Genomic DNA, 15,359 nt, shown 5'->3' with positions numbered 1-15,359 from the left:
ATTGCGGCCCTCCAGATGTTGATGAACTACACATCCCAGCATGCCTTGCATCAGTTTCAGCATGGCCACATAGCAAAACTAATGCAAAGCATCCTGGGATGTGTAGTTCATCAACATCTGGAGGGCTGCAATTACCCAGCCCTGGACTAGACAAATGAGTATACTAGTCTAACAAGGTCCAGGCTGGAGCAAGCAGCAGGTCCTAAAGCCACATGTTTGGTTTCTCCACTTTCTAAGTAATGCAGTTATGGTTAAGAGAGGCAGGAAGAACCTTGAGGTAACATGGACCTACAAATCACAGGCTGTTACATGTGTGTCCATATCTATGGGCATTTGTCAACACTTGAAAAGTTAAATAGCAGAAATCCATTCATGTTGATCCAATATGATTTGAATGCATTGGAAAGTCTGGCAATACATTCCTATTATTTTAGAAGTCTGTAATGATAACATTATACATTTTCACCTTGACCTTACATCCGGGCTAGTCTTGCCCAATAGTAGACAAACAGGTTTGACAAGGCTTTATCTTAAGGGCCTACACCCTGGGAGATGTTGCTGCGCTATCTGAGCACTGTAGATCACTGTCAGTGAGAACACTGTACTGACCGGCGATGTAACTAGATTTTACCATAAAATTCACCTGAGCTAAAATATTTATTTTCTTTAAACTTTAAATATGTATATATGTTTCCTTTGCTGTGTGCCAGAACAGTGAGCTTTCGAAGCAGAAAACAATACGAATGAGCTTATGTGGTAAATATGTGTACTTTTACTTTTACATTTACTTTTATTACTATTATTTCAGAACTTCTCTCCTGATTATTATTATTATGTTGCTTTATGTGCTGACCTATACACTGAAGGCTATCTTTTGGACAAGTCTAGAAACCACAAGATACACAGTCACAAAAAAAAAAAAAAACTATACAAATTTGCACATTTTTGTTTAAATTTTACTTTTTATTTATATTATGTACTATAAATCAGTATGTGGAGTTGCTTTTACTTGTTTAAACCAGCAGAGGGTGCAAACAGCTTGCCTTGAGTATACATTTCTACATAGCATGCTTCATCATGAGCAGCGTTTTGCAATGTACTGTATGACTGTACCTATTAAAATGAGTTGAATTGCCTCACACAAAATAGTCACCAGATAACTTATTATTATTATTATTATTACAGGGGCAAACGCAGGATTTTCAGAAGGGGGTTTCCAGAGAGGGACGGAGCAAAGCACGGAGATGGACACTTAGGTGACCCAGTATATGCCGGGTCAGTTAAAGTATTATAGATAGACCTAGGGGGTTATTCTAGTCCATTCTTTCTGACAAAATCCTTCTTAGATGGACAAAACCATGTGCACTGCGGGTGGGGCAGATGTAACTTGTGCAGAGAGAATTAGATTTGGGTGGGGTTTTTCTTCAAAGTGAGATCTATATTGAAGTGTAAAATCATGCAGTCAGTATTTTCCCTGAACAGAAACAAAATAACTCACCCAAATCTAATTCTCTCTGCACATGTTACATCTGCCCCCCTGCAGTGCACATGGTTTTGTCCATCTAAGAAGGATTTTGTCAGAAAGAATGAACTAGAATAAACCCCCAAATGTATATAAATAATAATAACATATATATATATATATATATATATATATATATATATATATATATATATATATATATATATATATATATATACATACACACACACACACACATAACAGCAGTGTAGACCCCTGGGTATAGCAATGTATTGGGGCCCCTACCTATCCTCCAGTGGTAGGAGTGGGGGGTGCTATGAGCGGAAGCTTTGATGTCCCGCGGGTGGTAAGGGGTATTATATCAACCGCTCAGCATGTAGGGCCTGGATCAGTAATTTCCACTAATTACCCCTTTACTGCACAGATAGTGGGAGATGGGGTGGGAGAAGGGAGCATTGGGCTGAATGAAGGGGCCCTGATACATAACTTCCAGGGTGGTAGAGGATGTTTAATATGCAGAGGAGGGGTGTATAGTGGAGTGGGCTTATTATTCATAATTTCCTGGTGGGAGGACAGCTTGCTTGACTGCAGATATCTCCAGTTCCCGGAATTAATTTCTTAGCTTTTAATGGAATTAAAAACTAGAGAATCCCACCTACCAACTGGTACTGGGGACTAGGGGATTCAGAACGGATTCGGTACATCTGTCAGACCAGGTCTACAGTCATTAGGTCGACCCCGGAAGGTTGACTGGCCCCAAGGTCGACAGGGTTGAAGGTCGACATGGGTCCAGGTCGAAATGACTTAAGGTCAACATGGGCCAATGTCGACATGGGATTAGGTCGACAGTCATTAGGTCGACATGAGTTTTTCACTGTTTTTGACCCGAATGTCGACACAGTCGACATGGACACAGTTGGAGTTGAACCGCAGCCCCTCGCATCGCTCGCTTCGCTCGCAATGCTTCGGGCACACTATTTTATTCTCCCACCACGCCCTAGTGGATGGTAGGGCATGAAATACCGCCTGTCGGCACATGTCGGCTCAAAAAAACAGTGAAAAACTCATGTTGACCTACTGACTGTCTACCTAAACCCATGTCTACCTTGGCCCATGTCGACCTTAAGTCATGTCGACCTTGACCCATGTCGACCTTTAACCCTGTCGACCTTGGGGCCAGTCGACCTTTCGTGGTCGACCTAATGACTGTCGACCTAAGTGTGGTCTGACAGATGACTGTTTCCCTTCAGAACTAGGGGTGCAGGAGGCAGAGCAATCTGCCAACAAGTTTATAAAACTACATACGGTGTGTGGAGCTGGAGCAGTAACCAGCTGCTGGAAGGCCGATATCTCTGGTTCTGGGCACAGTAGAGACAAGCTACTGGTGTCCATCAAAAGGGGAGAGTCCCAGCTTTTGGAATATACCCTCAGAAAAACTCTAAGGGCAGTATTCAACGTGAAAAATTCTCTGTGCATGGCGAGAGATTTTTTCTCTCGCCATGCATTCGCCCTGTTCCGGAGGGCTCGCTGCCTCTCCTGCTCCCACTATTCAATATGGTTAAGACTCGCCGCCACTCGCGGCGAGTCTTAACCCCTGCAGCGGACGAGCGTCCGCGGCAGGGAGCTGGCAGGGAGCCGGGGGACGGTGGCAGCCAGGGAGATTAAAGTCTCCCTGGCTGCCCCAGAACATATGTGGAGGGGAGGAGGGCTCCCCGGGACCCAGGCAGCACAAGCTGCCCCCCCCCCACCTATAGCCAGCGGGGGACCCAGTATTCACTGCACCCGATCGTGCATATGTAATGATCGGATGCAGTGAATATATGAATATCTTATGAGTGGCTCGAGAGCTCCGGCCCCCTGCTGGCTGCTCTGTGTAAAAAAAAAAAAAAAAATCAATTTAAAAAATATTTTTTTTTAATTAAATATATATTCATGTGCTATAAGCACATGAATAAAAATAACATGCCCCTTCACAGAAAAAAAATCCTGATTTTTTTACACCAAAATTAAAAAAAAAAACCTTTTAGTTTAAAAGTTCACATTCCAGTTCTCCATGAAAAGATGGAGAATTGCTACACGGAGAGACACGGCGAAAATCACTTAAAAAGATGGCGAAAATATCACATTGAATAGGGTGGTTCACTTTTGGAGAGCAAAATGCTCCTTCCAACGCGAAAACAGCACAAACTCGCCATAAAACAAGGCAAATTTTGCTCATTGAATACTGGCCTAAGTCAGGCAAAACCTGAAATATCTGACTGGGAAGAGCAATTAACAGGCTTGGATGGGGATCACTGCTTTGAAGTCAGATATCTCCGGTTCCCCAGGGCCGATTTTTAAAATTCTTGTACCCATAGAAAGAGGGGACCCTCAGCTTTCAGTCTAAGGTCCTTAAATTCATGGGGGGGGGGTTCTGGGTACTCAGAAACCCCCCCTGCATGCGCTACTGTATTATAACAACCACATTGACTTTCTAGTAAATAGTATATCCATTATCTATATTGGAATCTGCAATTTTGTTCAGACACTACTAATTGACTGATTTAGGTCAGAAGGGGTTCTGACCTATTCAATACTGGCTGCTTTTTTGGAGCATTCCGACCTGTTGGAAACTAGGAGGATTGGCGGAATAGCCACGGGTCCACCTACTTTTGACGGAAATGCTAACAAATCCGACAGGTTTTGGCCCTGTTTCCGGCAATCTCAATCCGACTTGAAAAAATGTCAGATTGAGGCAGGGAGGACTGCGCCAGGTGAGCAGCAGCAGCTCACCCGGTGGCCCCCACCGTAAGCTCCCACCCACCCCTGCACCATCCCACCGGTCCAGGTAAGAGCAGCTCACCCGCTGCCGTCGCTGTGCCGGTCCCGTCACCGGCCAGGGGAGCAGCAATCAGCAACCAAATCCAACATTCGACTTGCCTGCACAGTCTGTTAACCCTTGCAATACCTATGCCACGGGGATGCGCATCAATGTCGCAAGCCTCCACTGCAGTTCTGGCTAACTTTTTTAAGTTTATTCATTTATAAACTCGCACCATGGCCCTGATTCAAGTTGGCTTGGTATGCTGTGAACGTCGCAGTTTACCAAGCAACTGAGACGCAGCCCAGTCAAATACCCACCCCACCCTGCCCCAAATCCCCTCGGTACCATGTGAGGTGATGTGTATGAGAACACATCCCTTCACATGCCTCCACTAGCAGGAGGCAAACCAACAAGGAACGTCCCAGCGATTGCACCTAGGGCATACAGAATGCATACATCATGGCAGGGTCTGTTGGAGACTGGGGATCCCTCCTCACAGAGCACAGGAAGCCCTCCTTACGTATTTCACTGCAGTTGTGTCTGTGACTTCATGCTAATACTGCTAAAATGCCTGTTCCTGGAATACATCCATGTATCAGAATATCCATTCCGGTTTCCTCCCACAATCCAAAAATATACAGGTAGGTCAATTGGCTTCCAACAAAATTAACCCTAGAATGTCTGTGTGTGCGTGTACATGTGTTAGGGAATATAGATTGTAAGCTCCACTGGGGCAGGGACTGATGTGAATGTTCAACTATACTCTGTAAAGCGCTGCGGAATATGTGTGCGCTATATAAGAAACTGTTAATAAATAAATAAATATGCAAGGAACAAGACAACCACTTTCAGTGTCTGTGATCTATAGCTGGGTACACACTATGCCAAAGAATCCACCAACATAGTGTAGTTGATTTTAGTAAATATACACACTTATTTATTTCATTTATTTATTAACAGTTTCTAATGTAGTGCAGCAAACTCCGTTGCCAATTGTCAAACCAGCTACTGAATCAGCTTGCCAATCAGCTGCTCAATAGCCTATGCAGCTGGATGTACAACTGGATGTACATTGGAATTTGCCCACCCAGCTGTGATGTCCATCCCTGTGGCCAGCGTATGACCAGTTAGTAGGTCGCCTGTACACACAACCCGCTGATATATCTGCAGTATATATTGGCAGTGCTGCAGGGTTGTGTAACACCGGCCAACTTGCTACCAATATATTGTTCTAATGTGCACCCAGCCTTAGCTAAACAAAGGTTTGTTATAAATTATTACAATAAACTTCATGCATTAAATTATGATGCACTTGTTGTTGTTGCTATTTTGTCTCTGATTGTGTTGCGCTTACTTTCCACCTGCAGTTGAGGGCTTAATTTAAGGTGAACTACTGTGAAATCCAGCAGTAGTAATATACTGTAAAGTGGCATAAGACATCAAATACAGAACAGAAAATACTTGTAATGAACTGCTGGCTTCCTCTGCAGACATAACATCTACAAATATAGTGGCATAAGCTAATTATTAATTTATGGGATGCTGTTCTGTGGTCTTCCTTAAGTTAATGATGTCAATAAAGAAACTGGCAAATGTAGTTACAGTCGATATCTAACGTCACTAGATCCTGGCAACCGGGCTATTAAAGGCAGTGATATTTTGGCCTCTTGCTACATCAATATACCTGCTTTTTAATATCAAGGTTGTACTGCATTCCCATTGCTACATTATGTAGTGGGTTTTTTACATTTAAGGTGTGGGTACAGTGCGATTCAGGGCGATTCAATTTTGACTATTTGATTTTGGCTAACTGCACTTTAGATGTATTGTAGATTAGATTACCTTGCAATTTGGCACTAGGCAAAATAAATTCTACAGGCGAGACTTGCCTGCACAGTCTCTGTTTTTTATTCTAAATGGGGGCGCGCATCGGCATCAAATGTGGCTGAACACTGTGCGATTCAGACTAACTTTCTATAAAATTTTTACTATACAGTATAGTGAAAATAGATCAGCCAGAATCGCACCAAGTGTACACTGCTTTATAGGACTTCAAATATTTAAAAGTGTGTTACAGGTAATCCTTTGCAAAAAAAAAATATATATTATGCACTATATTAAATTAAGTACATTTGCAGTTTCATCCTGGATTTCATCTTGCCACCTCAAACTGAATATTTCTAAAACAGAATTAATTATATTTCCACTAATAAATAGTAGTTACCATTTACCAATCAGAAATCTCTATCACTATTAAGAATATGACAATCCCTCCTTCCTCTCAAGCTGCCTAGGTGTTAATCTCTACTCTGAACTTTCCTTTGTTCTCCACATTCAATATATCTCAAAATCATGTCACATGCACCTAAAAAACATATTCAAAATCCACCCTTACCTTACACAGGACACTGCTAAAACTCTAATCCATGCTCCCATCATCTCACATATTGATTATTGCAATAGTCTCCTTATTGGCCTTCCCCTATACAGACTCGCCACTTCTTAAGTCCATCATGAATGCAGCTGCGAGGCTAATCTTCCTAGCCATAGGTTCATCATCTGCAAAGCTACTCTATCAGTCACCAGGGCCGCCAAGAGAAATCCTGGGCCCTGGTACAACAACGTCCCAGGGCCCCCATGGGGGGTGTGACCACAGAAGGGCATGTTTAGCACATGAGTAAAACCCATTCCTCCAAAGATAGCGACACTTGGTCAGCTTTCTTAAAAAAACGTCCTTTATTGTCCAACAGTTTTGGGGGTCTCCCCCCATCTTCATGGACAGTAGCACGCTGATGATGGGGGGAGCCCCCGAAACTGTTGGGCCATAAAGGAATTTTTAAAGAAGTCTGACCAAATGACCATCTTTGGAGGAATTTTATATATATATATATATATATATATATATAACAGTGAAGAAAGGAACGTCACTCCCGGCTCTTGTTAGAGACAAAATCTGTATTTGCCAATGGCGTTTCGAGCCTATGTATATATATATATATATATATATATATATATATATATATATATATATATATATATACAAAATCCCTTAGCGCGGCACTCGGAGTGAGTGAATAATCAAATACTCAGACAGAGATTAGTTTCATTGATGAAACTAATCTCTGTCTGAGTATTTGATTATTCACTCACTCCGAGTGCCGCGCTAAGGGATTTTGTATGTATGCTGACTGACTTTGCCAGCTGCAGGGGCACCGGAGGCAGTTACCTTGTTTAATAGTGCCGGGTCTAACGCTGTTTATATATATATATATATATATATATATATATATATATATATATATATATATATATATATATATATATACAGTAGACGAAGTGGAGAATGTAAAGTGGGTGAATGGGAAAGTGAAGGTTGGTTTTATGTGCGCGCCGAAGGCGCGCTCGCTCCAGAAAAATGGGCATGGTCACGTTAAAAGGGGCGTGTCCTTGAGGGTAGTGTGCCACGCATACTAGAACAATACACATGTGGGACATACCAAAAGTAGACAGGCATAAAAAATACATTTACTTGCGGATGCCCTCCCAGCTACTGCTGCAATGCCCTGGAGTCCTACAGGACCTGGAGCAGCTGACTGCTGCCCTCGCCCACCATTGCCGAGGTCCCGCAACTTTTCAGTGCTCACCTCTCATTCTGCATAATTCTGGCCACTGCTCCAATTGCTGACAATGAGCATATGTAACCCTTGGCAACGAGCACTTAGGTAAAAAATATATATAATGTATTGGGAACCCAAAGCAGGGGGGGGAGCAAAATGTCTAATTATGCAGCTGGTGGGAGTGGTCATACTCTCAAATATAAATATATATAAATATATATATATATATATATTGCAATTGGTTGAATAGAGGTAAGCGACAATAAATACCTGTATATTACACGAGATGCTTTTTATAATAAAAAAGGTTTATTTTAACATATAAAAAAAGGTGCACAATAGCACTAAAAATGGGAAACAGACAAAAATACAATTTATATAGAAAAAACACTGAAGTAAAAAATGCGAGATACTTTCTAAAAAGGCCTACATATGATGTCGCTAAAAAATGGGGAGGTAGATATATTAGGAGGTTTTAAAAGTAAAGGACTTATCTTTAGTGGAGGAGTCAGCAGGCAGTACCCAACGCGTTTCGTCTAGGAGACTTCTTCAAGGGGTGAGGGAGAGATGTGTATGGGGCTCTATTTATACCCAGTATGCTTAATGTACATGGTTATGAGGTCACATCCTGTGGGATGTGTCCTCCGTTTTTACATTCATGGTTTTATACATAATTTTCCTCTATTAATACAGTGGTTTAGTGGCTTAGTATTAGCTGACTCTTATTGCTAAAAAAACGCAGGAAAAACAACATTAGGAAATGAGGAAACAATACATTTATGAGAGGGGGATGCGCGTCCCCACTTCCGGTGGGCGGACGTCACTTCCGCCCCGCTTCCTGTATACGTGTAGTTCAGTAAGCTAGGAAGACTTCCGCCCTTCCTAGGCGGAAGTATCGCGTTGCCACACTTCCGTTTTGTAGCGCTTTGCGGGGGTTGGCTGTGGCGGTTGTCCATCATGTTCAGGATTGCGATTTCAAGCTGTCTTGGCTCTAGCATGATTCTTGACTCTGTTCGGCGGCCATTTTGCCTGGGACCTTTGTGGACTTTTATATTGAAAAGCGGCCATCTTTGTGGATCTCAGTGCATAGATTTGGAGTTTGCTTGTGTTTTATTCATGTTTTCCTTCATGACGATTTCGTGTGGGACATGGGGGTATGAAATACATTGTATTAGTATTTGCACATTTGCATATTTGTATATGTAAATCACGTGACAATAATAATAAATATATATATACAGTGAATTTAAGAGATATCAAATATAGCAGTAATAATGATCTGGGATAAAAAATATATATTTTGAAATAAAAGTGATTCGAGAGGTAGAGAGTTATATGGCAGTACTCATGGTATAGCAGCAAACGAAATAGCAGCAAAAATTTTTTTTCCTTTTTTATATACATATAATAGCAGCATAATTATTAAAGTGCTTAAGTATTAGGTGACCTTTATAAGGCAGTGGTGACCTCTGTATAGCAGTAATAATAATAGGAAGAAAAGGACAAGTTATGTACAGAGATAGTGTATATACTATAGTGATGAAACATATATAGGTGTTAAGAAAATTTTTTTAATTTGGTGTGAGTGACCTTGTGATTGTATTTTATTTATATTTTATTTATATTTAGTGGTTACAGTAGGTGTCTATATAAGACCTTGCTAACATATATTTAAGGACGATAGGTGGTTCGGTGATGGGTGACAGACAGATAGGAGAGGCTTTTAGAAAATGAATAAGAGGATGAGCGTGTCCAGGGGTGTGTGAACTGAGCTTTGGTATTTTTTGGGGTTGTCCTTATCACGAGGTTGTTTGCGTCTTTCATTACAGAACCTGTTCTTCTCAGGTAGTCTCCTGTCCCGATACTGGACAGGCCCAAACACTGCTTGGCTGCCAAGATCGGACGAGATTGGGCATTGCCAGTGTGGTATGACTGTAATGTTTTTTTCTCTTTTTCTTCCTCTCGGACCTGAATACCTCTCGGACCCGAGTACCTATTTGCTCAGAAAGTGTGTAGGAGAAAAAGGATACAAGGAGATAAACATAAGAAGAAAAAATTGAGGGGGGTGGGGGGGGGGGTGAAGGGGTGCATTTGTGTGGAAAACACAGGGGGATAAGGTTCCTCTCGCAGGAGGATTCCAGACACTACATCCGAGTGGTTTAAATGAGGGATATGAAATCGCTCCGTTCCTGTAAAGGTCCTGTAATCCTCCTGCGAGAGGAATCTTATCCCCCTGTGTTTTCCACACAAATGCACCCCTTCACCCCCCCCACCCCCCTCAATTTTTTCTTCTTATGTTTATCTCCTTGTATCCTTTTTCTCCTACACACTTTCTGAGCAAATAGGTACTCGGGTCCGAGAGGTATTCAGGTCCGAGAGGAAGAAAAAGAGAAAAAAACATTACAGTCATACCACACTGGCAATGCCCAATCTCGTCCGATCTTGGCAGCCAAGCAGTGTTTGGGCCTGTCCAGTATCGGGACAGGAGACTACCTGAGAAGAATAGGTTCTGTAATGAAAGACGCAAACAACCTCGTGATAAGGACAACCCCAAAAAATACCAAAGCTCAGTTCACACACCCCTGGACACGCTCATCCTCTTATTCATTTTCTAAAAGCCTCTCCTATCTGTCTGTCACCCATCACCGAACCACCTATCGTCCTTAAATATATGTTAGCAAGGTCTTATATAGACACCTACTGTAACCACTAAATATAAATAAAATATAAATAAAATACAATCACAAGGTCACTCACACCAAATTAAAAAATTTTTCTTAACACCTATATATGTTTCATCACTATAGTATATACACTATCTCTGTACATAACTTGTCCTTTTCTTCCTATTATTATTACTGCTATACAGAGGTCACCACTGCCTTATAAAGGTCACCTAATACTTAAGCACTTTAATAATTATGCTGCTATTATATGTATATAAAAAAGAAAAAAAAAATTTTTGCTGCTATTTCGTTTGCTGCTATACCATGAGTACTGCCATATAACTCTCTACCTCTCGAATCACTTTTATTCCAAAATATATATTTTTTATCCCAGATCATTATTACTGCTATATTTGATATCTCTTAAATTCACTGTATATATATATTTATTATTATTGTCACGTGATTTACATATACAAATATGCAAATGTGCAAATACTAATACAATGTATTTCATACCCCCATGTCCCACACGAAATCGTCATGAAGGAAAACATGAATAAAACACAAGCAAACTCCAAATCTATGCACTGAGATCCACAAAGATGGCCGCTTTTCAATATAAAAGTCCACAAAGGTCCCAGGCAAAATGGCCGCCGAACAGAGTCAAGAATCATGCTAGAGCCAAGACAGCTTGAAATCGCAATCCTGAACATGATGGACAACCGCCACAGCCAACCCCCGCAAAGCGCTACAAAACGGAAGTGTGGCAACGCGATACTTCCGCCTAGGAAGGGCGGAAGTCTTCCTAGCTTACTGAACTACACGTATACAGGAAGCGGGGCGGAAGTGACGTCCGCCCACCGGAAGTGGGGACGCGCATCCCCCTCTCATAAATGTATTGTTTCCTCATTTCCTAATGTTGTTTTTCCTGTGTTTTTTTAGCAATAAGAGTCAGCTAATACTAAGCCACTAAACCACTGTATTAATAGAGGAAAATTATGTATAAAACCATGAATGTAAAAACGGAGGACACATCCCACAGGATGTGACCTCATAACCATGTACATTAAGCATACTGGGTATAAATAGAGCCCCATACACATCTCTCCCTCACCCCTTGAAGAAGTCTCCTAGACGAAACGCGTTGGGTACTGCCTGCTGACTCCTCCACTAAAGATAAGTCCTTTACTTTTAAAACCTCCTAATATATCTACCTCCCCATTTTTTAGCGACATCATATGTAGGCCTTTTTAGAAAGTATCTCGCATTTTTTACTTCAGTGTTTTTTCTATATAAATTGTATTTTTGTCTGTTTCCCATTTTTAGTGCTATTGTGCACCTTTTTTTATATGTTAAAATAAACCTTTTTTATTATAAAAAGCATCTCGTGTAATATACAGGTATTTATTGTCGCTTACCTCTATTCAACCAATTGCAATTGTTTTCTGTGACACCCCTTACCAAGGTGCCCATTTTTAGAGGTTAGCTGACATCCCTTTTCTAAAAAGGGTACCAGTATACACTAATTTCTTACCAGAATATTTGAACAGTCTAAGGACACAAGTGGCGCCATACATCCTTTCTTCCCCATATATATATATATATAGTGATATAAATAGCTGACAAATAAATGTAGTTCAGTTAGATAAAAATGCTCTTTACCCTGTTATGATGAAGGACATATTTGTGCACCACGAGTCCTTACTGACGCTGCTGACCTGATGCTTCTGTAAACACAAAGGAGGCAGGGGGAGGCAGAGAACTGCAGCGCTGACTCCCTCCCAAAATGACAGCTTTATCACAGAGTGCAGACATGCCAGCGCGGATCCACAGTGTACAGGTCAGATGTCAGCGCTCAGCGCTGCTCTCTCTCTTTCTCCCTGCATCAGAAGGGATCAATGGACTCATGGATTTTGTAGTTTATCCTTAACTGCTTAAAGTGTGACCCAGTAAAATATAAACTACAATTCCCATGATGCCACTGTTCCTGTTCCCTCGCTGGCCGGGTTCGTCTGCTATGTACGTACAGTGTCTGTGTCAGTAATGGAAACTGCAAAAGGGACACTGTGGCGTCCACAGCGACCGCACCACCGCGAAACCTGGGATCCAGGGAGGAGTGAGGTGAGCCCGGGCTCCCCTGACATATGCTGTACCCTTTTACCCCTCCTCTTGTCAGCACTGGGCATAGTAGGCTGCCGGCTCTATGTGTGTCCGGAGACCCGGGCCCCCCTGACAGGCCCGGGCCCTGGTAAAATGTACCCGCCCCCCCGCCTCTCGGCGGCCCTGTCAGTCACTTCATTGGTTACCTGTTCTACCAGTGGCATAACTATAAATTTTGCTCCCCCCTGTCAAAATATTTTCTGCCCCCCCCCCCATAATGCCGCTTACCCATTATGCCACTTACACGATACGCCACAAACCGTAGTGCTACGTACACATTACGCCAAACACCATAATGCTCCTGACAGTTCACTGTACGCCACACACTGTAATTCAACTTTCACACTACCCCACATACTATAATGCCGCTTACACATTACGCCACACACCTTGAATGCCCCTGACACCTTATGCCACATGCCGTAATTCCACTTAAACATAACACCACACACTGTAATGTCCCTTACACTTTACGCCGAACATTTCCATCCTCCTGAGCCCTGGCCAAACTGCTGGGTTACCGTATCATATAGCACACCAGGAACCTTTGCATTCTGGTGGAATGAATGCAATAAAGAATATCTATCCTTGTGTAACAATGCCTATTTCCTTATAGATTGTAAGCTTGTGAGCAGGGCCCTCATATCTTTGACTATCTGTAAATTGTTGCATCACTGTCTCCAATTGTCTCCTTTTGTAAAGCGCAACTGAATATGCTGCGCAATATAAGAAACTTAATAAATAAGTTATTTACAGTTTTGTTTTTCTTAGTAACTATGGCCCTTATTCTGATTAAGTCAGACGGCTGCGTGTGCGGTCGGATGGCTGATGTTTGGTGTTTGCGCATGTGCAGTGGCGTTTTTGCTCATGTGTGAACGCCACTCACATCCGAAAACGGCATGAATTCCGTAAATAAAACAATCGGTCGGAACAATCCGAGCAGGGGGTGGAGAGGGGCATGAAGGGATGTTTAGGCTCATTACCATATGCATATGCCCTGCGTTTCATGGGCGTTCCCATGAAAACGCTGGGCGTACGTATGGTAATCCGGTCATGACGCACATGTGGGGGGCGGACAGCTGACATAGCCGGACATAGCCGGATGCCAACTGCCCGCCCATATCCCTGCTTTCACACGGAGAAATGTCTGAGTGCTCTGGAGCACTCGGAGCTGTCTGACCGCTCGGTCCATCTTCGATGGTCGGCGACCATCGGAGGATAGGGGAGGTTCCCACAGATGGGGGAGTTGTTCACATGAAACATCCACTCACGGTCCATTCGGTCGGCTTCTTACCGCATTCGGACAGTGTGAGCAATCCATACGGTAGGCGGGGCTAAGAACACTCGGTGCCCGTACGAAATACGCATCCGTCCGAACCAGCTAGAATAAGGGCCTATGTGTATGCTAGTAGAGTGTAAATTCTTATTTTAACAACTACTGGATTCTAATTGGGCAAATACTGTTTAAATACTTGAACTAAAGGCATTGTTTGGTGCAAATCCCTGACGCCACGCCATAGAAATGATAAACTTTAATATATAAGATTTCTACAATTTCTCCCCTTGGCAAAAAAGGGTATGGGTCGTTGGGTCTACACATATTAGGTTGACATGCATTGGGTCAACCGCAGTATAGTCGACATGGCTATGGTCGACAGGGTTTGAAGGTCGACACAAGCCTTAGTTCCCGAATGTCATCATGAACACCGTCAAAGTTTACTGAGTTACGCTCGGCACACCATTCTATTCTCTCTCCATGCACTAGTGGATGGTAAGGTATGAAATACCACCTGTGCGCACATGTCGGCGTGAAAAACACATGTCAACCTTTCCACTGTCAACCTAATGCTTGTGTCGACCTTCCAACCCTGTTGGCCTAGCAGTTTCGACCTATTTCATGTGTCGACTTAAGCCATGTCGACCTTCAGTGGTCGACCCAATGTATGTTGACTTAATATGTGTCAACCTAACAACCATATACCTGCCAAAAAATGGTCAGGATTGGCAAATCGGTGATATTAACCATGCAGATTTTTCTGATTCCAAGATGGATCACAAATGGTCAATGGTCATTTGTATATTAGATAAGTAGATCAGATCGGATTGGTAAATCTGTACGTGATGTATGGCCTGCATTGCACCTTTTCTTTTTCCTATTTGATATCATTATCAGGATCTGTTTTATTTCAGAGCCCATTGCTTTCAAATAGCACAAGAAAACCAATTCATTCTAAATTCATGGCATATTCAATTAGCCGTGGTAAACCAATTTTTTACTGCAACTTGAATTAATACACCTATCATGTGGCCCATTACCACATCTATGCATGTTGCTGATTCCCGGCTAGTTCAAATACAAAAAGCAATCGGACAATAATTCAATCTGGTAATAGCTTAGATAAGTGTAGAGAAAATGGTGAAATCATCCTGTACCCTAACAAAGTGAAAATAATATTTGGTACTTATGTATTATCTGGGCTCCCATGTTAAATGCACCCCATTTTTTCATACCCCTACTATCCAACTACGCATGAAGTTGATTTTATATAGTGTGGCGAGTGCAGCAAACCACCGTGCCCGAAGCGTGGCGAGCGCAGCGAACCCCGAGAGGGTATGCGGTCTCATAA

At 42.3% G+C, this 15,359-nt stretch overlaps 1 protein-coding gene and 2 pseudogenes across 3 annotated transcripts in view; 2 read left to right on the top strand and 1 right to left on the bottom strand.

Annotated features, from left to right (window-relative positions):
- Positions 1-15,359, top strand: part of RASSF3 (Ras association domain family member 3) — a 181,305-nt gene that overhangs the window by 77,057 nt on the left and 88,889 nt on the right. The gene's annotated exons all lie outside the window — the stretch shown is intronic.
- LOC146077308 (5S ribosomal RNA) lies at positions 9,724-9,843 on the bottom strand (annotated as a pseudogene).
- Positions 10,302-10,421, top strand: LOC146076123 (5S ribosomal RNA; annotated as a pseudogene).

This window comes from Crinia signifera, chromosome 4 (assembly GCF_055691185.1).
Source record: "Crinia signifera chromosome 4, ASM5569118v1, whole genome shotgun sequence".
Classification (NCBI taxonomy): Eukaryota; Metazoa; Chordata; class Amphibia; order Anura; family Myobatrachidae; genus Crinia; species Crinia signifera.
This window is presented reverse-complemented; position numbering and strand designations above follow the sequence as displayed.